The sequence below is a fragment of the Eschrichtius robustus genome, chromosome X (genome assembly GCF_028021215.1).
Source record: "Eschrichtius robustus isolate mEscRob2 chromosome X, mEscRob2.pri, whole genome shotgun sequence".
NCBI lineage: Eukaryota > Metazoa > Chordata > Mammalia > Artiodactyla > Eschrichtiidae > Eschrichtius > Eschrichtius robustus.
Window position 1 is genome coordinate 88,672,040 of NC_090845.1, and position 20,786 is coordinate 88,692,825.

The window sequence follows — 20,786 nt, forward strand, 5'->3', positions numbered from 1 at the left end:
AATGAACATTAGATCCCCATTTGGAAAATTAGATTCCCCAATGTCTTTTTGTAACTACTATATGATGTCATGATATTTTATAGAAATACTTCTTCTTGTTTTTGAATTAGATTACTTTTAGAATTGAGATATCCTCGTGTACTTCTCAAAGTCCTCTTGCCTTTGTTCTGTTGTTGTTTTGTTTAATTTTGTTATTTTTTTGTAATATGGTATTAAAATGGAAATATTTAAGTCTGAATTTGGGCTGAAGTCCTGAAATATCAGATACCATATTCCAACTGTGGAAGTCCACCAAGTAGAAGTTACAAAGGTGGCTGAATACTGGTTTCAAGATCCTGGTTGAATACTCCATTTTCTGCGTATAAAAGAAGTTGGATAGTTTGACAAAAGATTGGAAATTTAGGAGATTTTTGAAAAGAGTTGTTAATGTGTCCTGAGTACTAACTTCTCAAAGTGTAAGTAGAGAGAGATGTTTGCTCCTCATCACAAGTTGAAGCAAAGAGTCTTCAACAGAATCACATTAAGAGTTTGAAATATCTTCCCTGGAGCCTGATGGATAGTGAATTGATGTGTTGCTCATACCACCTAGACAATCTAAAGGGAAAGACTTATTGGTTAGTTGCTCTTAATGCAGGGCAAAGAGAAGTTGCTGTATTTGAAGAATGCCTGTACTCCCAGAGTTTGTTGGGGGAAAGGACATATGAATGTATTCTATAGAGTATGTGTAGTCCACACAGAAGAAAGAGCCAGCATGCAGTTACTTAGAATTTGGCCAAGAGAGGCCATGGGAGAGCAGCCCCCAATAAGGGGATGAATTGTCAGATTCCTATGTTTTGAAGAAGGAACCATAAATAAAAAGCCAGAGGAGATACATTCACAAGCATCAGGAGAACCGTGAGATATTTCCAGTGATGAAGTTGTCTCTGAAGAAGGTAATAAAGCATTCCGTGGAAAAAAGAATTAAGCTTAACCACCTAAAGGGAGTACCTGTTCCCTCTCATGGCAGTATAGTAAATTGACTCCTTTCCTGGCCTTTTCCTCCTCTCTTTCTGTCTTTCTTTTACCACGAAGAAGTCAAAAAGTTAACAAGATAGAGTAGGAGGAAGAAAATGCAAGGTAGAGAAAAGGTGTTCCCTTTCCTATTCAAGTTAGTGAGCCTGGCAGCAGGTCTGAGCTGGGAAAAGAATGACACTTTGAATAAAGTTTATAGTTTTATTATTACACTGCTGAAGATACATACATTAATTACTGAAATGAGACTCTTATTACTTAAAAGTAACCAGAAAAGTTACGAAAATTTCCTTAATTTTTATCCAGGGACAAGAGAATAGCTCACCTCAGAGAATAAATTTGAAGAGGTCATAGGAAATAAAAACAAAGCTGCTTTCTGATTATATCCCACAAGTCGTGTTTGATATGCATCAGTTACATAGTAATCATCTCCAAGTTGACTATTTTTCATCTTACTCATTCTTGAATGAAAATAAATCTACCTAATCTAAAAACTCTAACAGTTAGTGTATGCGGACATCTCTTGACTTTGTTCTCTATCCATTTGTCAGTTGAAAAACATGTTCTCAACTCTTTTACAGGAACTGTTAGATAGTAGCAGTTAAAAGTGACTTTGAAATAAGAAACACTGGTGTTCATACTCTGGCTCCACACCTTGCTGTGTGATTTGGGGAGTTATTTCTATTTCCTAATCTGTAAAACTAGGATTTTATTACATAACTTATAGGATCGTGAGGGTGAAGTGAGGTGACACATGTAGCAGGATGCATGAGATAAATATAGGATTATATACTGAACAAGGGTTGCTATGCTTAATTACTAGCCCAATTCCAAGTGTCTAATGGGCTTTTATTATTTTTTATTTGTTATGTTATATTGGACTGAGAGAAGATCTTCTATTGTTCTCCCAACCTCATACTCTAAGAATCTTATTATATAAATAAGCACACATTGTTAAAAGATGTCACACTCTGTCCATCCATGCTATATCAGTTAAGAAATGCTATCTTCTATAACAAACAAACTCTAAAATTTCAGTGGATTGTGCCCGTTTATTTCTGTTGAAACAATTATTCAATGAATATTCAGTGGATAAATTTCTATTTAAAGATTTAGAAACTCAGTTTCCTCTCATCTGATGGTACTGTCATCCCATAAGGCCTTAGAATCCTTCACCTTCAGCTGGAAGATAGAAAAATCAGAGTGGAGAGGAATGTCTATTTCTTAAACACTTTTGCCTGGAAATGACACACCACTTTTGTTCACCTTCTTTTGGCAAGGAGCAAGGCTATATCTATATATGAGTAAGACAAAGAATATAATTTTTGGATGGACAGATGCTTTCCAAATACAACACTACACTATGGAAAGAGCATGGGTTTTTTGAGATAGCTAGTTATCTGCCATGCTAGCCTATAGTGTTTTACTTCAGGGAACTACAAACCCCAGAACTAATATATCACTGTAAGTCCCTTCCTACATCATGACTGAATCATCATGGGAGTTGTAGTTTCTAACAGGATTTACAAAGTGAGATACTGTTAGAGACTGAACGAATATGGTGGGGTGAAGATTCAAAAAGCAGGACCTGTGCAGTATAAAGATTTGCACCCAGTTTTATGGTTAGTACGGAATTTCAAATTCTGAACCAAAGAATAGATGGAGGAAAGGCCAAAAATGGTCCCTATTTTCTTTCAGACTAGCAAATTTGTTCTATCCCTAGCAACTTAGCATATGTTGGCCACCAATTGTGTTTCTAGGTTCAATTCCAACAGCCTAATAGTGTACATTTTCTCAAACTTTTGGCAACTATTGGTGCCAGGTTTCAGTGTTGTTGTGAGTTTGTGTGTGTGAGTCTCAAAAGATTTTAGAAGGAAGTTGGGAGAAGCTATATCTGGTAAAATTAGATACCATTTAACACTAATAAACTGCCAGTATCTAGTCAGGTGCTTATTCTCACTGTCCTACAGATAAGCCAAACTCATTCCTACCCATGTATTTTACTTCACTTTTTAAATTGAAGTACAGTTGATTTACAGTATTACATTAATTTCAGTGATTCAGTATTATTATAGATTATACTCCATTAAAAGTTATTACAAAAAAAAGTCTATAATTCTCTGTGGTATACAATATATCATTGTTGCTTATCTATTTTACACATAGTAGTTTGTATCTCTTAGTCCCATATCCCTAATTTGCCCCACCTTTCTTCCCTCTCCCCAGTGGGAACCACTAGTTTGTTTTCTATATCTGTGACCATGTTTTTGTATTGCGTGTACATTCACTTGTATAATTTTTTAGATTCCACATATAAGTGATATCAGAGAGTATTTGTCTTTCTGTCTGACTTATTTCACTAAGCATAATATTCTCTAGATCCATCCACTTTCCTGCAAATGGCAGAATTTCATCCTTTTCTTATGGCTGAGCAATATTCCATTGCATATATATACCACATCTTCTTTATACATTCATCTGCTGATGGACACTTGGGTTACTTCCATATCTTGGGTATTATAAATAGTGCTGCTGTGAACATTGGATTGCATGTATCTTTTGGAATTAGTTTTTGTTTTTTTCAATTTTTGTGGATATATACCCTGGAGTGGGATTGCTGGATCATATGGTAGTTCTATTTTTACTTTTTGAGGAACCTCCATACTGCTTTCCATAGTGACTGTACCAATTTACATTCCCACAAACAATGTACAAGGGTTCCTTTTTCTCCACATCATCACCAACATTTGTTATTTGTAGACTTTTTGATGATAGCCATTCTGGTAGGGGTGAGGTGATATCTCACTGTGGCTTTGATTTGCATTTCTCTAATAATTATTGATGCTGAGTATCTTTTCATGTGCCAGTTAGCCATCTGTGTGTCTTTTTTGGAAAAAAGTCTATTCAGGTCTTCTGTCCATTTTTTGATTGGGTTGTTTGTTTGTTTTTTTTTTTTTTGATATTGAGTTGTGTGTGCTGTTTCTATATTTTGGATATTAACCACTTATCAGTTATATCATTTGCAAACTTTTCTCCCATTCTGTAGGTTGTATTTTCATTTTGTCAATGGTATCTTTTGCAAAAGCTTTTAAATTGAATTAGGTCCCATTTGTTTATTTTTCCTTTTATATCTTTTGCCTTAGGAGACAGATCCAAAATAATATGGCTACTCATTGTTGAAGAGTGTTCTGCCTGTGTCCTCTTCTAGGAATTTCATGGTTTCAGGTCTTACATTTAGGTATTTAAACCATTTTGAGTTTATTTTTGCATGTGGTGTGAGGAAATGTTCTACTCTCACTGTTTTACATGTAGCTGTCCAGTTTTCCCAGTACCATTTGTTGAAAAGACTGTCTTTGTTGCATTGTATATTCTTACCTCTTTTGTCATAGATTGACTATAGGTGCATGGGTTTACTTTTGGCTTCTCTATTCTGTTCCATGGATCTATGTGTCTGTTTGTGTGCCAATACCATGCTGTTTTGATTACTGTAGCTTTGTGGTATAGTCGGAAGTCTGGGAGGGTGATACCTCCAGCTTTGTTCTTTTTTCTCAAGATTGCTTTGGCAATTTGGGATCTTTTCTAGCTCCATATGAATTTTAAGATTATTTGTTCTAGTTCTGTGAAAAATGTCATGGGTATTTTGACAGGGATTGCATTAAATCTGTAGATTGCTTGGGTAGAAAACCCATTTTAACAGTATTAATTCTTCCAATCCACGAGCATGATATATCCTTCCATTTCTTTGTATCATCCTCCATTTCCTTCATTAATGTTTTATAGTTTTCAGAGTATATGTCTTTCACTTCCTTGCTTAAGTTTATTCCTAGTTATTTTATTCTTTTTGATACAATTTTAAATGGGATTTTTTTTTACATTTTTTTTCTAATAATCCATTCTTAGTGTATAGAAGTGCAACAGATTTTTGTATATTAATCTTATATCCTGTAACTTTGCTGAATTCGTTTATTAGTTCTAAGAGTTTGGGGTGGAGACTTTAGGGTTTTCTATATAATGTATCATGTCATTTGAAAACAGTGACAGTTTTACTTTTCCTTTCCAATTTGGATGCCTTTTATTTCTTTTTCTTGTCTGACTGCTGGGGTTACAACTTCAAATACTGTGTTAAATAGAAATGGTGAGAGTGGGCATCCTTCTCTTGTTCCTGAATTTAGAGAAAAGGCTTTCATCTTTTCACCATTGAATAAGTTGTTACCTGTCTTTTGGTAACAAATGGCCTTTATTATATTGAGATATGTTCCCACTATATCCACTTTAATTAGAGTTTTTATCATGAATGAGTGTTGAATTTTGTTGAGTTCTTTTTCTACATCTATTGAGATGAACATGTGATTTTTATCCTTCCTTTGTTAATGTGGTGTATCAAATTGATTGATTTCCAAATGTTGAACAATCCTTGTGTCCCTGAAATAAATCCAACTTGATCATGGTATTTGATCCTTTTAAAATATTGTTGGATTCGTTTTGCTAATATTTTATTGAAGATTTTTGCATCTATATTCATCAAAGATACTGGTCTGTAATTTTCTTTTTTTGTAGCGTCCTTGTCTGGTTTTGGTATCAGGGTAATGGTGGCCTCATAGAATGAACTTGGGAGTGTTCCATCCTCTTCAATTTTTCAGAATAGTTTGAAAAGGACAGGTATTATGTCTTCTTCATATATTTGGTAGAATTCCCCTGTGAAGCTATCCAGTCCTGGACTTCTGTTTTCTGGGAGTCTTTTTTTTTTTTATTACAAATTAAAATTCACTACTAGTGATTGTTCTGTTCAAATTGTCTGTTTATTCTTTTTTTTTTTTTTAAATTAATTAATTAATTAATTTTTTATTTTATGGCTGTGTTGGGTCTTCGTTTCTATGCGAGGGCTTTCTCTACTTGTGGCAAGCGGGGGCCACTCTTCATCACGGTGCGCGGGCCTCTCACTATCGCGGCCTCTCTTTGTTGCGGAGCACAGGCTCCAGATACGCAGGCTCAGTAATTGTGGCTCACGGGCCCAGTCGCTCCGTCGATCCTCCCAGACCAGGGCTCGAACCCGTGTCCCCTGCACTGGCAGGCAGACTCTCAACCACTGCGCCACCAGGGAAGCCCCTGTCTGTTTATTCTTGATACAGTCTGTTCAGGTTGTATGTTTGTAGAAATTTGTCCATTTTTTCTAGGTTGCCTTTTGTTGACATATAACTGTTCAAAGTATTGTCTTATTATTTTTTGTATCTCTGTGGTATTGGTTGTTATTTCTCCTGTTTTATTTCTTATTTCGTTTGGGTCATCTCACTTTCCTTCTTGGTGAGCCTGGCTAAAGGTTTATCAAATTTGTTTATCATTTCAAAAACCCAGCTCTTGGTTTCATTGATATTTTCTATTGTTTTTTGTTCTCTATTTTATTTATTTCCTCCCTGATCTTTATTATTTCCTCCTTCTGCTGACTTTGGACTTTGTTATCTCTTCTTTTGTTTATTCCTTTAGGTGGTAAGTTAGGGCCATATATTTGAGCTTTTTCTTTTTTCTTGAGGAAAGCCTGTATTGCTACGAACTTCCCTGTTAGAACTGTTTTTGCTGTAGCCCACAGATTTTGGAAAGTTGTGTTTCCATTTTCATTTGTCTCAAAGTAGTTTCTGATTTCCCCTTTGATTTCATCATTGACCCATTGGTTTTTTAGTAGCATGTTGTTTATTCTTTTCCCATTTTTATTTCTGAAGTAGATTTCTCATTTCATACCATCGTGGTCAGAAAAAAAAAAGCTTGATATAATTTCTAACATTTTAAATTTTTTGAGACTTGTTTTGTGGACTATCATGTGATCTATGCAAGGGAATGATCCATGTGCAATTGAAAAGAATGTGTATTCTGCTGGTTTTGAACGGAATGTTCTGTAGACATCTATTAAGTCCAATTGATCTATTGTGTCATTTAAGACTGCTTTTGCCTTATTGATTTTATGTCTGTATGAACTGTCCACTGATGTAAGTGGATTGTTAAAGTCCCCTACCGTTATTGTATTTTTGTCAATTTCTCCCTTTATTTCTGCTGATATTTGCTTTATATATTTAGGTTCTCCTATATTAGGTACATATATGTTAATGTTATGGAGTATAATATGCTTTTATTGTATTGATTCCTTTATCATTACATAATACCCTTCTGTGTCTTTTGTTATTGCCCTTGTTTTAAAGTCTATTTTGCCTGATATGAGTATTGCTAGCCCTGGCTTTCTTGTCATTTCTATTTGCATGAAATATTTTTTCCATCTATTCACTATCAGTTTGTGTGTGTCTTTAGCCCTGAAATGAGTTTCTTGTAGACAGCATACTGAAGGGTCTTGTTTTTTTTATCCAATCAGCCACCCTATGTCTTTTTTTTTTTTTTTTGTGGGAATATTTATTCACATAATTTTGCTTAATACATTTCTTTCTAAACAAGACTGAATTTAAGTCTCTAACATTTTCAATTACAGTAATAACACATTAATAAATTATAAATTAACAAAATCTTCATGTTTGCTTTAAAAAATCATTTATCAAATGCTAAACCCCAGATTATCTGGAAAATTAAAGATGCAAATTGCTATAAATCTGGCATCCCAATTAAATTCTGATTTTTAAAAGTATATAAAAATGTCCCTCAAATTATTCCAAGTTCCACTCAAGAAAATTTTATTTTACCCTTTTCATAAGTTATTAAGTTTACAACCTGCTAAACATTTTACCCAAATGTAGGGAAACTGCCTGGAGATACAAAGCACAATAAAATAATTACATGAAAAGAACAAACAAAAATACCGGTTAAAACAAAGTTACTGTAGCTGGAAGCACTTAAAATTGGTAATTAGTATTTTTTTAAAGTTGCATAGCTGCAAGATGATTCATTGCTGATTAACTGTTGAGCAGTTTTATTTAAAAAGGAAACAACATATTTAATAAACTGCAATTCTGTAGATAATCCAAATTTAATTAATTAAAATGTAATTATGTAACTTGATTTTTTTTTACTCTTTGGACTGCATTCTGATAATGTTAAACCTTTAAAGTATTAACATACTTCAGCTTTCCTATGTAGAAGTCTATTTTCCACTCTTGGGGAAAAAAAAAGAAAATCAAAGAACTTGAGATCATGGTCTACATTCAGAGAATGTTTTACTGCTTGATTACATTTCTTGGTTTCACATTCAAGACTTTAATTTTTAAGAAGTAAATTACGTGGTCTTCAATTTAAGAATAGATGAATGCAGGAACATCATGTTGGGGAAAATAAAGGGAACCCAAACTAAAACCCAAAACAAATTAAAAACAACTAGTTGCGCAGCTCTAGAGAACTTAATAAAAAATAAATCAACTTTTAAATCAGTTAACTTTGGTGTCTGAATATAAAATGTTCATCAGTATTACCTATGTAGATGACTATTAAGGGATGTGCAGCATTTTCAAAATCCCTGTGCGTCCTTTATATGCATGTTTGGTACACTGAGTTCTGTGACAATTGTCCTCTCCTCAGCAGGATTTTTTTCCCTGTATGATTGTCCATCTCTGCATTACTGAGTCTCACAGAACTTAGATTTCTGGCTGAGTGTGCCTGCATTTTTGTTTTTGCTTTTCCAGAGATAAATCTTCATATCCTCTCAGTTTTTCAAGCATCTTGAAAAGACAAGGAAACCTATAAAACAGGAAGCTGATGCTTAATCTGAAGGGTGCTCAGGGCAAGATCTATTTACTTCAAACCATTCATCTATGCAGCCTTTATGATATATGCATAGACAAGGCAGTCGTGCTATAGTATCTCCCTGCTGCAATTCTTCAAGGCATATTGCACATTCCCCAGCATCTTTACTCAGCACATCCTCATTATAGGTTATTCTTGGCTTTGTTAAACACATCACAAGATGCAAATCCATTTCATCTGAGGGTACAAATTTTGAGCATACAGGACACTTAAATCCTCCAAACATGTGCGGCGAGAGGTGAGCTGGTAAGGAGCCGATCACCAGGCATGGCCCTCCGGGACCCCCACCCGCCGGCCGGTCCCTGCCGCCACCGCCGCCGCTGTCCTCGGGACTGCTGTGAACCGAGTCCTGGGAGCCGTACGGGCCGCTGCTGCTGGTGGGGATGCTGAAGGTAGACTGCGCCGCGCGGGCCCCCGACGCCACGGTCCCCACGGCCCCGCCGAGGGAGCGGCTGCGCGGGGCCGCCGAGGCCGCCGCGGTGCCACCGGAGGCGCTGGGCTGGTGCGTGCCGGGCACCTGAGCCAGAAACCTCCCGGCGGCAGTGGCTCGCGCCCCGCCGCCCACGGTCCCGTTGGCCTCTCCGCTGCTGCTGGAAGGTAAATCCAAGCCCGAGTACGCGCGGGTGCGGCCGTTAACAGCGGCCGGGCCGCTCTGCTTGGCGCCCATGTCCGCCCTGTCCCGGGCCGGGCCCACGCGTAGCGCCCGGAGCGCCGGGAGGGGGGGAGCGAGTGCGTGAGCGAGAGGGCAGGGTCGAGGCGCCGAGGCCAGCGCACACAGAAGCCCGCACGTCCAGGGCCTCAGCCCGGTGCCCCGAGGGGCAGTCTGCGCCCGGCACGCTCTTCTCGGCCCACCCTATGTCTTTTGATCGGAGCATTTAGTCCATTTACATTTAAAGTAATAATTGATTGGTATGTACTTATTGCCATTTTATTACTTGTTTTCCTTTTTTTTTTTTTTTTTTTTTTTTAGTTCTTCTCTGTTTTTCTTTTTGTTTCTTCCCTTGTGGTTTGGTGATTTTCTTTAGTAGTATACTTGTGTTCTTTCATTTTTGGTTTTTGTGTATCTATTATAGGTTTTTGATTTGTGGTTACCATGGGTTCATATATGTTATATATGATAATATATCTACTTATTTTAAACTGGTAGACATTTAAGTTCAAACACATTCTAAGAGATCTACATTTTTTACTCCCCTCCCCCACATTTGTGTTTTTGATGTCATATTTTACATCTTCATGTTTAACCCTTAACTATTTATTATAATTATGGTTGTTTTTACAATTTTTGTCTTTTAATCTATGTACTGGCCTTTTTAATTGTCGATCCTCAATTCTTACTATATATTTGTCTTTCCTAGTGGGATATTCCTTTTCCTATAGATTCTTCTTTATTTTTCCATTTAGAGAAGACCCTTCAATATTTCATTTAGGGTAGATTTAGTATTGATGAGTTCTTTTAGTTTTTGCTTATCTGAGAAGATTTTATCTCTCCTTCTATTCTAAATATTGCTGGGTAGAGAATCCTAGGTTGCAAGTTTTTTGCTTTCAGCACTTTGAATACATCATGCCACTCCCTTCTGGCCTGTAAAGTTTCTGCAGAGAAGTTGGCTGACAACCTTATGGGGATTCCCTTTTATATGACTCTTTTTCTCTTGCTGCCTTTAGAATTCTCTCTTTATCTTTAATATATGCCATTTTAATTATGAAATGTCTTTGTATAGGTCTGTTTGGATTCATCTTATTTGGGACCCTCTGTGCTTCCTCTACCTGGACATCTGTTTCCTTCTACAGGTTTGGGAAGTTTTCAGCCATAATTTCCTCAAATACATTTTCAATGCCCCTCTGTCTCTTCTCCTTCTGGAACCCCTATAATGTAAATGTTTTGAATGCTTAATGTTATATTAGAGATCTCTTAGGTTGTTTTCATTTTTTAAATTTATTCTTCTTTCTGCTGTTCTGATTGGGTGATTTCCACTACTGTATCTTCCAGATAACTTATGTGTTCTTCTGTATCACTTAGTCTGCTCTTCATTCCTTCTAGTGTGTTTTTTTTTATTTCAGATATTGAATTCTTCATTTCTGATTGGGTATTTTTTTCTAGTTCCTTGTTTAAATATTCAGTGATTAGAACAATTATTTTCCCTAATTCACTTAACACTTTTATTACCAATGTTTTGAATTCTTTATCCGGTTAAACCTCTGTTTCATTATTTATTTTTTTCAAGGGTTTTCTCTTGATCTTTCAATTAAGAGTAGTTCCTCTGCCTTTTCATTTTGTTTAATTTTCTCTGCCTCTATGAATTTAGGTGAAACAGTTACCTGTTATGGTCTTGAAGGTGTGTCCTTATGTGGGAGTGTTCCTATACAGATTGTGTGTGCCCAATGTCTTTGGTGGGAAGTCTGGGTTTGACATGGTCCCCAGTCACATCTTTTCTCAGGGTATGCTGGCAGCTATAACCTTGGTATGGGGTGGGCCTGGAGATGGAATTGCTAGAGCTGGTGCCAGGTGTGAGGTGGGATTTCCTTTCTGCTCAATGGCCATCACCAACCTGTCAGGAGCAGAGTCTATCTCAAGTTGCTGAAGCAGAATTCCTGAGGTCAGGCTCTAGCTGTCTCTATGCCCTTTAAGTTTGTGACTTTCCCTCTCCCTGCACCAGGACCTTTGTTCCAGAGAAGGAGAGTGCTGAAGCAAGAGGGGCCCAAGCATAGACAGAGGTCTTATGCACTGCCTGTGTAGGCATCTGTGGTTCTGCTCAATTGCAGCCTCAGGTGGTGAGCCCCTTTTATCTCTCACAGCTGATCACTGCTCACTGCCCCCACCACCCAGTCTTGTGGAACTGCTCCACAGGGCAAGCAGGGACCCATGTGTACTCTCCACTTATGTTGGGGAGGGGGCTAGCTGTGGTATAGCAGCTGCCATCAAAGTTCTGGGGGCTTCTGGAGTGCTGCCTGAGAAAGCTCCAACAAAGACCACTGTTGCCCACCCAGGCTGCACCCTGGGACCGAGTCCCTCTGCATCCCATGGTTGAGTCCTTTCCCTGGTCCTTGCTGCCCCAGATTCAGTGCCGCACCGTGGCATGGAGTGGATCCAGAGTGTTCACTCGGCTCGGGCTGGGGAGGTGGTGAGGTAGTGGCAGGAAACCCAGCAAAAGCTAGGACAGATCTTTCTCCACTCTGCCTTGGGGGGCTAGTCAGCACTCAGGTGCTCCTCATGAGCAGAATAGTGGCTTCTCCAGCTTTTCTATCTGACTCAGTGGTCCTCCAATCAGCCAATGGAGCTTGTCTCCTCTGCTTATGACCCCAAGACTGGGACACCCAGTCTGTGGTTCAACCCACTCACTCTCCAGGGCAAGTGTCAGCTCATGTAATCTCCCTTTTCCTCTGAGTCCCCTCCCAGGGCACAGGTCCCTACCTGATTGCTTTTCTTCCCTTCCTACCCAAGCACGTGTGTATCTTTCTTACAGCCTTGGTTGTACAGGGGTCCTTTGCTAGTTTCCAACTAGTTTTCAGTGAGGATTTTCCACATATAGATGCATGTTTGATGTGTTTGTGGGTGAAGGTGAGCTCCATGTCCTCTTACTTCATCATCTTGATCTCTGTCCCATAATTTTACTTCTATTGTCTTCCCATGACTTAAAATGCCATGCTATAACCTTTCCAGCCATCCAAATATTATTCATTCTTCAAGCCCAACCTAGCCATCATTTCTTCCATAAAATTATTTCCTGTAACTCAACTCTAATTATTAATATAACCTTCTTTTGAACTACACAGTAATTATGGTCCTCAGAGTTTAGCACTGTTAAATGTGATGTTTGATGTATAATATCTTAAGTTTTCTTTGTTCATTCTGTGTTTTACTGTTGTTTACCTAACAAGTTTATAAACTGTTTTAAGGTAAGAACTATATACATTCTGTATACTTCATGGCTTCAAAAAGAGTATTTAATTGTGAAGAAAAAGAATGATAGGCTTTGCCTTCAAGGAACAATTTGTAAACATATAGATTTATGTCTCTATGTAAAATTTATAATTCAGATGTGCCATGGAATTTTCTGCTTACTTAGAGAAGACTTGGGGAAACCTGTTTTTAATTTCTTTTAATTCCTTATTGTGATAAAATACATATAACATTTACCATTTAACCATTTTTAAGTGCACAGCTTTGCTGCATTAAGTACATTCACATTGTTGTGCAACCATCGTCACCACCCATCTCCAGAACTGTTTCATCATCCCAAACTGAAACTCCATACTCTTTAAATAATAACTCCATTTCCCCTTCTCCCTAGCCCCTGGAAACCACCATTATACTTGCTATATCTATGAGTTTGACTACTCTGGGAACCTCATATAAGTGGAATCATACAAAATGTGTCCTCTTGTATCTAGCTTATTTCACTGAGCCTAATGTTAATCCATGTTGTAGCATGTGGCAGAATTTCATTTCTTTTTTAAGGCTGAATAGTAGTCCATTGTATATATACACCACATTTTGTTTATCTACTCATCTGTCAACCAACATTTGAGTTGTTTGTAACTTTTGGCTATTGTGAATAATGTTGCTATGAATATTGATGTATAAATAGCTGTTCAAGTCCCTGATTTCAATTCTTTTTGTATATACTCAGAAGCAAAATTGCTGAATCTTATGGTAATTTTATGTTTAATTTCTTGAGGAACCACCATACTATTTTCCACAGAGCCTGCACCATTTTACATTTCAATGGGAAACATGTTTTTAAGTCCTGTTTATAAGTAAAAGAAGTCTAGAGTTTAGTAAAGGTTCTCAGGCTGTCTCAGGCACATAGAATAGATGGAAAAGGATCAAAGACAAGGCAAGTCATAATGAAAATTTTATTTTCTTACTTTTTTCTCACCAATCTCAGTACATACAGAATATTTTTCACTCCAGTGACCACCCAGCCTTCTATAAAGTCTACTAGGCAGAAGTCATTCAACTTCCTGGAATGGCAGAATCAACAAGCAATATGTGATTATGGATGAGTGCAACAGCACTTACAGCCAGAACAAGTGCTTGGGAGGTTGTGTTGGGGCCTCATTCTCTCTCCCTTAGGATGCAATGCGCGCACACACACACACACACACACACACAATGTTACCCAATACCATCATACCGTCCCTCCTTTGCTGACCCTAGACCTTCTCCAAAGAAGTAGCCCACCCAGTCTTGTCCATGTTATTGTTCAGGTTTGCAGTCAGGTGGCTGGAGTTATCTTAACTCCTCAATTAAATTTCTTGAATACTGAGACTCTTTTCTTTTTTAATTTGTATTTCACCCCACAGCAACAAGCCATGTACTTTATCATATAGTAGATGTTCCAACATTGTATTAATTAATAAAATAAGAAGAAAGTTAATGTCTTATAATACGTTACTCTACCCATATAACATTTGCATTTGAAATACTTCTTCAACACTCAACTCAAAAGAATTGCTAAAGAAAAAAATCATATCAGATATCTTGACAATGAGGACTATTTAGGCAGAGGAGTTTTTAATATCTATAAATCATGTCTGGCATGCAGTTACCTTTACACTGGGTGAGTATTGCTCAGAGTAAGAAATGATAAGGGAGTGAAGACAGGACAGTGAAGCATCATGCTTTTGGCTGAACTAAGAACCAGGTTGAGTTAGACAGTAAGACCCAAGAGTGGATGAAGGAGACCCTCAAAACACAAAATGATTTACTTAGGATTTTTTTCTCATGTTTGGCAAAATGTCTGTAAGAAACAAGAAACAAATTCAGGTTAGTAATATTTCAAATAGCTAGTGGGAAGTAGCCGCATAGCACAGGGAGATCAGCTCAGTGCTTTGTGACCACCTAAAGGGGTGAGATAGGGAGGGTGGAAGGGAGACACAAAAGGGAGGGGATATGGGGATGTAAGTATACGTATAGCTGATTCACTTTGCTATACAGCAGCAACTAACACAACAATGTAAAGAAATTATACTCCAATAAAGATGTTAAAAAAGATATTTAAAAAAAATTAAAATTAAAAAAAAAAAGCAGGTTAGTGATAGAAGAAAACAAACTATGTAGGAAAACATCACCATTTCTTCTGTAATCTCTCACTAGATCAATTTCCATTTTGGCAAGCACAATGCTGTGTTTAACAGTAAATAATGCACCTGAGGTGAATCATTTAACTAAAGACAGCATGGTCATTGACACTTGCTCACTTCTCAGTAGATTACTAAGAGAAAATAAATTTACAAGATTGAAATTTTATCTATTTTACAATAAAATGAACATGCCATGGGTCTGATGCCAAAAGGCATTCTTGGATTAGACTTTCAATTCCCTGTATTTAACCAACTGGAATTTTTCCCCATGGTTATGGATTTTAAACTTTTTTAAAGAATTATTTCCCTGAGAAATACGTACTTCTTCATAAAGATGCAATATAGTTTAGTAATTCTCAAGACAAATAGGAACTTTTTAGTACAATGTGCTTAATAAAGACCCAGGTTTACATTAAATAATTTACATTAAGGATGATAGAATGGAGACATACATAAAAACTGAAGAGACTGAAATACACAATTTTTAATTCAAGTGAAGATAATGACATATGACAAAATTCCTAGAAGTGATACCACAGTTCTTCCCTCCTTTTTTTCCAATTTCACAATCAATAGGCCACAAAAACAGAAGAGGCCCAGAAAAAAAGTTAAGTTTATGAAAAATAAACAGTAGTTTTAACTTTGGTGATAAATGAAAGTTTAGCTTTCAAGGGACAGAGCAGCTAAAAAAATAATAATAACCCAGACTTATAAAGAACATATGTCTTGAATTCTTCAGGACTTTTCTCATTTAAAGTAATCTAAGGAAGAAATTTCACCCAATGAAAGAAAACAGGCTTTGTAAGCAAATATATCTGGGTTTAAATTCTGGCTCTACTGCCTATTAGCCATATGTACTTGGAAAAGTTATAAACCCCTAAAACCTTCAATTTTATTATCTGTAAAATGGGTATAATAATACTTTTCACACAGCCTGCTGTGGGGATTATATGAAGTATTATTAGGAAAGCACCTGTCATATAGTAGGCATCCAATAAATAATCACTATTATAATTTTTCCAAGCTATATCCTTCCTTTTTTGAGTCAGAAATATGGTAACTAACAAAGGAAAAACTCCAATTTATTCTTATTTTACAAAAGTATATTGTATAACTTAGAGTAAACTATAGATGGGAGAAGTGCTCACTGAATTTACAATTATAACTCAATATTGAACTGTTATGGACAGTATTAGTTGATTATTTACAAAGTCTGTTACTGGTATTGTTAAAGACACTGGTACATTTTCAGTTTAGAATGACAGTGAGCAAGACAAGAATCACGAATGTTGGTTCAATAATATTAAGATAATTTATAAAACTTAAGAGAAAGCTTTTTAAAAAACTCAGAAATTTTGATATTGATAAGAAACAATGTCAAGTGTTGGAAAAAATGATTCAGTGTTATAAGTCTTCTTAGATCAAACATGATTTCTCTTGAAAATGTAAAATTTTCAGTTGATTAAGTATCAAACCCTGAGAGAAAGTTTAGTGGGTTTTCTTCCTATTCTGTTTTTAGGAAAAGACAAGAAAACCCTATCTCACCAAATGCGTATGTGATAATCTTCATGAGTTTTTAATTTTTCAGATAGAATGGGAATTATTTTGATATTGGTGTTGTTAAAATTCTGTATTGCCTTTCTAAAACTCCAAAACTTGTAGTTAATTGACATAACTCCTATGGAGACTCCTATACAAACACTCTCAGAAAAATAAGGTGGTGGTCTATTGAGACTACTGCTGATTTTGAACATTTTTACATTTATTCCCTTGCTTTCAAAGAACCTAATGATGTACACTCAAAGAATGGTTTTAAAAATAGGCACAATAATACACATGGAATCAATAAAGCTGTGGGAAGCCCCAAGCATTTATTTTTTCATAAGTAAATTGAAGTATTCATACTAAGGATATTGGTATTCCTCAACGAAGTCTCCTTCCTGTAGCACATATATATCCAGAGAAAAAAGTGATTGTTGAAAATGTGATCACTGAGACATTTGCCTTAAAAAATCAAAATAATTGTCCAAAATATTGTAATGGCAAAGAATTAAAACTCTCATAAGCTGATTTCAAGGGCACTTACATTTTATTGTAGAGAATATCCACCTACATTTGCATGATCCCATTCCACTGCCAGATTAATCCAACTTTGAGAAAACTTTGTGATACAATCAACAAACTGGGAACCAGTGCAGAAATTCAGAATGTCAACGATGAACTGGGAAGTTTCCCCTGAAATGGGACAAACATATAACTTCTGTCATGGACAATTTAAAAATGACTCAAAAGATGGAAAACCCTTCAGTGGTATGTAAGAATCAGAAATTAAAATTGATGGGTATTCCTTTGATCCAACCTCTCATTGTACTACTAGATCTCGTAAGGCTTTAGAGAACTAAAGTAGACAATATGACAATGCTTATCTGATCTACCAACTGAAGCTGTAATGGCAGTACAATACAATAGAAAAGGCATGGGTTTGAATTGAATAGGCATGGATTCAAATACCATATTTGCTGCTTTGTGATCACGGATATATCACTTAACCTCTCTGAGTCTATTTCACATCAGTAAAATAGAATAAGACTGAACTCACAGGAGTGCTGTGAGAATCAAGCAAGAATGCAGTTAAACTGCCTGACTACATACCAGACACATATTATTAAGTAATGGAACAGGGAGGAAACTCTAGGTCTGCCTGACTCCAAAATTCCCCTTTTTCACCACCTTATTATTTACATCAAACTGAATTAAGTTTATATTCTTATGAATGATATTTTTTAGGTTTTATTAACTTTTCATATTTTTTAAAGTGGTTTTTAGATATGTTGTGGAAAAAGGCAAGGAAATCACCACTGAGCATCTACCAGGTAGGATTCTAGAACCTTAATATTAATGCTTATGTTGAATTTCCTCAAAGCTTTAAGATAAGTAGGTGTTAACCCATTTTAATAGCCTAGAAAACTGAGACTCAAACCAACTTGCCTAAATTCTCACAACGGGTAGGTTGTAGGCCTAGGCTCCACCTTCAATCTGCTTCTAAAGCCTTATGCCCCTGTTCAGTACTGCCCATATTTCTTTGTCCATCCATAATAAAATATAGAAAGGTAATGTTTGCCTTAAATAAATAAAAACTTTTGTGTATTTTATAAATAAGACATAAGCATAAAAATTGCAAAATGCATCTCAACAGTATCTGAGGAATTGAGCCAGGTTGAAAGTACAGCAGGTGATAAGACCTGAGTATAGATCTAGTCTTTGGATCACCTTGATATATGACACTTGTTTTCTTTAAGTATAGTTTTCCCATCTTCCTTCTTCTTTTCCTCCTCTGTAAGATTATAATCCATATCATGCCATGACAGTTCTGTGCTCTTTGTAACCTGAACTTTCATATGAGAGAGCAATAACCTATCTCATAAAACCACTGTTACTTGAGTTTTATGCTCCTCATAACTGAACATAACCCTAACTGATAGATATTGTGAATATTTAGTTATGGTAACCACATTAGTTTCTAGGGCTGCCATAAAAACTACCACAGATTGTGTGGCTTAAACAACAAAATTTTACTTTCTCACAGCTCTGGAGTCTGGAAGTATAAGATCAAGTTGTGAGAAAGTTTGGTTTCTTCTGAGGCCTATCTCCTTAGCTTGCAGATGGTGGCCTTCTTGCTTTGTCCTCACATGGTATTTTCTTTGTGCATCCACATCTGCGATGTCTCTCTGTGTTCAAATTTCCTCTTCCTATAAGGACACCAGTCAGATTGGATTAGGGTTCACTCTAATGGCATCATTTTAATGTAGTCACATTTTTGAAGGTCCTACCTCCAAACACAGTCACATTCTGAAGTACTGGGGCCTAGAACTTCACCATATGAAGTGCAAGAAGACATCATTCAATCCATAACACTAACTAATTTGTTGGCAAGATGATGAGCTCTACAAAGACAAGAGCTACATCTTCTTCATTTTTTATTGGCAAGTGGTTAGCCCACTGGCAGGCTGAGGAGAAGCAATCACTGAATGACAATTGCTTTTGAAGACTAAATCCATTTTCCTGAATGTTTAGACTGAAATGACTTGCCAGTTTAGTTAAATGGCCACGATGATAAGTACAAAGACATAGCCTTAAAATTTCATTCCTAAAACAATAGATTTGGATATTTCAGAACATCTAAACCAGGAAAAAATAAGAGAAGGCAACACTGAAAAAAGCCAAACCATAGGAAGATATTAATAATTAAACATTTCCAGAGACTCAACGTTTAGATTGTATTTACTAGAGAGAATATGATGGAAATGTTCAATATAAAGTATTGTTATCATGATGAAATTAGTTGAGTACATCTCAGTTGGGTTTCTTATGAAAGCATCCAACTCTGCCTCAACCATTCCACATAAAATTACATAACCTATACCAGAAATCGTTTGAATTGCAGCCACAGTGAGCACTGTGCCAGGGTTAGCTACCACCAGACCACAAGAGCTTATTGTTATATTTTCAAATGTTTTTCAAGCTGGTAATTAAACCATTGGTAGATTTAAACCAGCTGTGGTGGGTATATTTCTACCATGAAAATCTGGAAGTGCTACAAAGCAGGGCTTTGGGGAGCAACAGTTTTTTTTTGTTTGTTTTGTTTTTGTTTTTTTTAAAAGATTGATTGATTGATTGATTGCTATGTTGGGTCTTCGTTTCTGTGCTAGGGCTTTCCCTAGTTGCGGCAAGCGGGGGCCACTCTTCATCGCGGTGTGCAGACCTCTCACTATCGTGGCCTCTCTTGTTGTGGAGCACAGGCTCCAGACGCGCAGGCTCAGTAGTTGTGGCTCACGGGCCTAGTTGCTCCGCGGCATGTGGGATCTTCCCAGACCAGGCCTCGAACCCGTGTCCCCTGCATTAGCAGGCAGACTCTCAACCACTGCACCACCAGGGAAGCCCGGAGCAGCAGTTTTTAAAGATTTACCAGCACACCATACCGGCCATAATCCAGATGAGCTCATTAAAAGCAAAGCCTCCCCACATAGCTAACAGTTGTAAAGCATAATCATTGAAGGAGAGATATAAATGGCAATGGTAAGAAGAGGGGTGATTCAAAAGAACGTGGTTTCTCTAAACCTTACCCTCTCTCCCCTCCCACAGTGTATAGAGCTAGCTGTCCTAGCTCAGCAGAGGGTGCTTAAGTTGATTTTCATTGAATCTCATTATACTATTTTGAAATTCTTCCCCCTCAAATCTCTATCACCAGATGTTCTATCTGAGAAAATGACCCTGTTACTCTGAAAATTTGCCTGGTCTATTCTCTTTGACTGTAAGTGTGGAAAAGTATACAATTTGTTATGACTACTATTGACCTTTATAGTATTATCTGTCCAACTTTTATTGTTGAACGAGACGAAGTATATTCTTTTTAATTTTCTCATTAAACAGTTCTATAGTATATTTATACTTTCAAAGTGTCCCCAAGCCACTATTTTGATTATATTTTACAACAATTTTGGGAGAGGGGTGGCATTATGGTGCTATTTCAGAGGATCAATCTCCAGAAAGTCCAGAAGTTTTCTCCAACTTATGCACTAATATTGGAGCTTATAGTGGATCATAGAATCTCTAAATTGGCCTTTTTAAAATTTTTTTATTTTATATTGGAGTATAGTTGATTAACAGTTTTGTGTTAGTTTCAGGTGTACAGTAAAGTGATTCAGTTATACATATACATGTATCTATTCTTGTTCAAATTCTTTTCCCATTTAGATTATTACAGAATAAAGAGCAGAGTTCCCTGCTGCTATACAGTAGGTCCTTGTTAGTTATCTATTTTAAATATAGCAGTGTGTACATGTCAATCCGAAACTCCCAATCAGCCCCTCCCCCCACCCATCCCCCCTGGTAACCATTAGTTCCTTCTCTAAGTGTGTGAGTCTGTTTCTGTTTTGTAAATAAGTTCATTTTATCAT

At 36.7% G+C, this 20,786-nt stretch overlaps 1 pseudogene; it reads right to left on the reverse strand.

Annotated features, from left to right (window-relative positions):
- Positions 1-8,463: 8,463 nt before the first annotated feature.
- LOC137756908 (E3 ubiquitin-protein ligase ZNRF2 pseudogene) lies at positions 8,464-9,409 on the reverse strand (annotated as a pseudogene).
- Between the last annotated feature and the right edge of the window lie 11,377 nt (positions 9,410-20,786).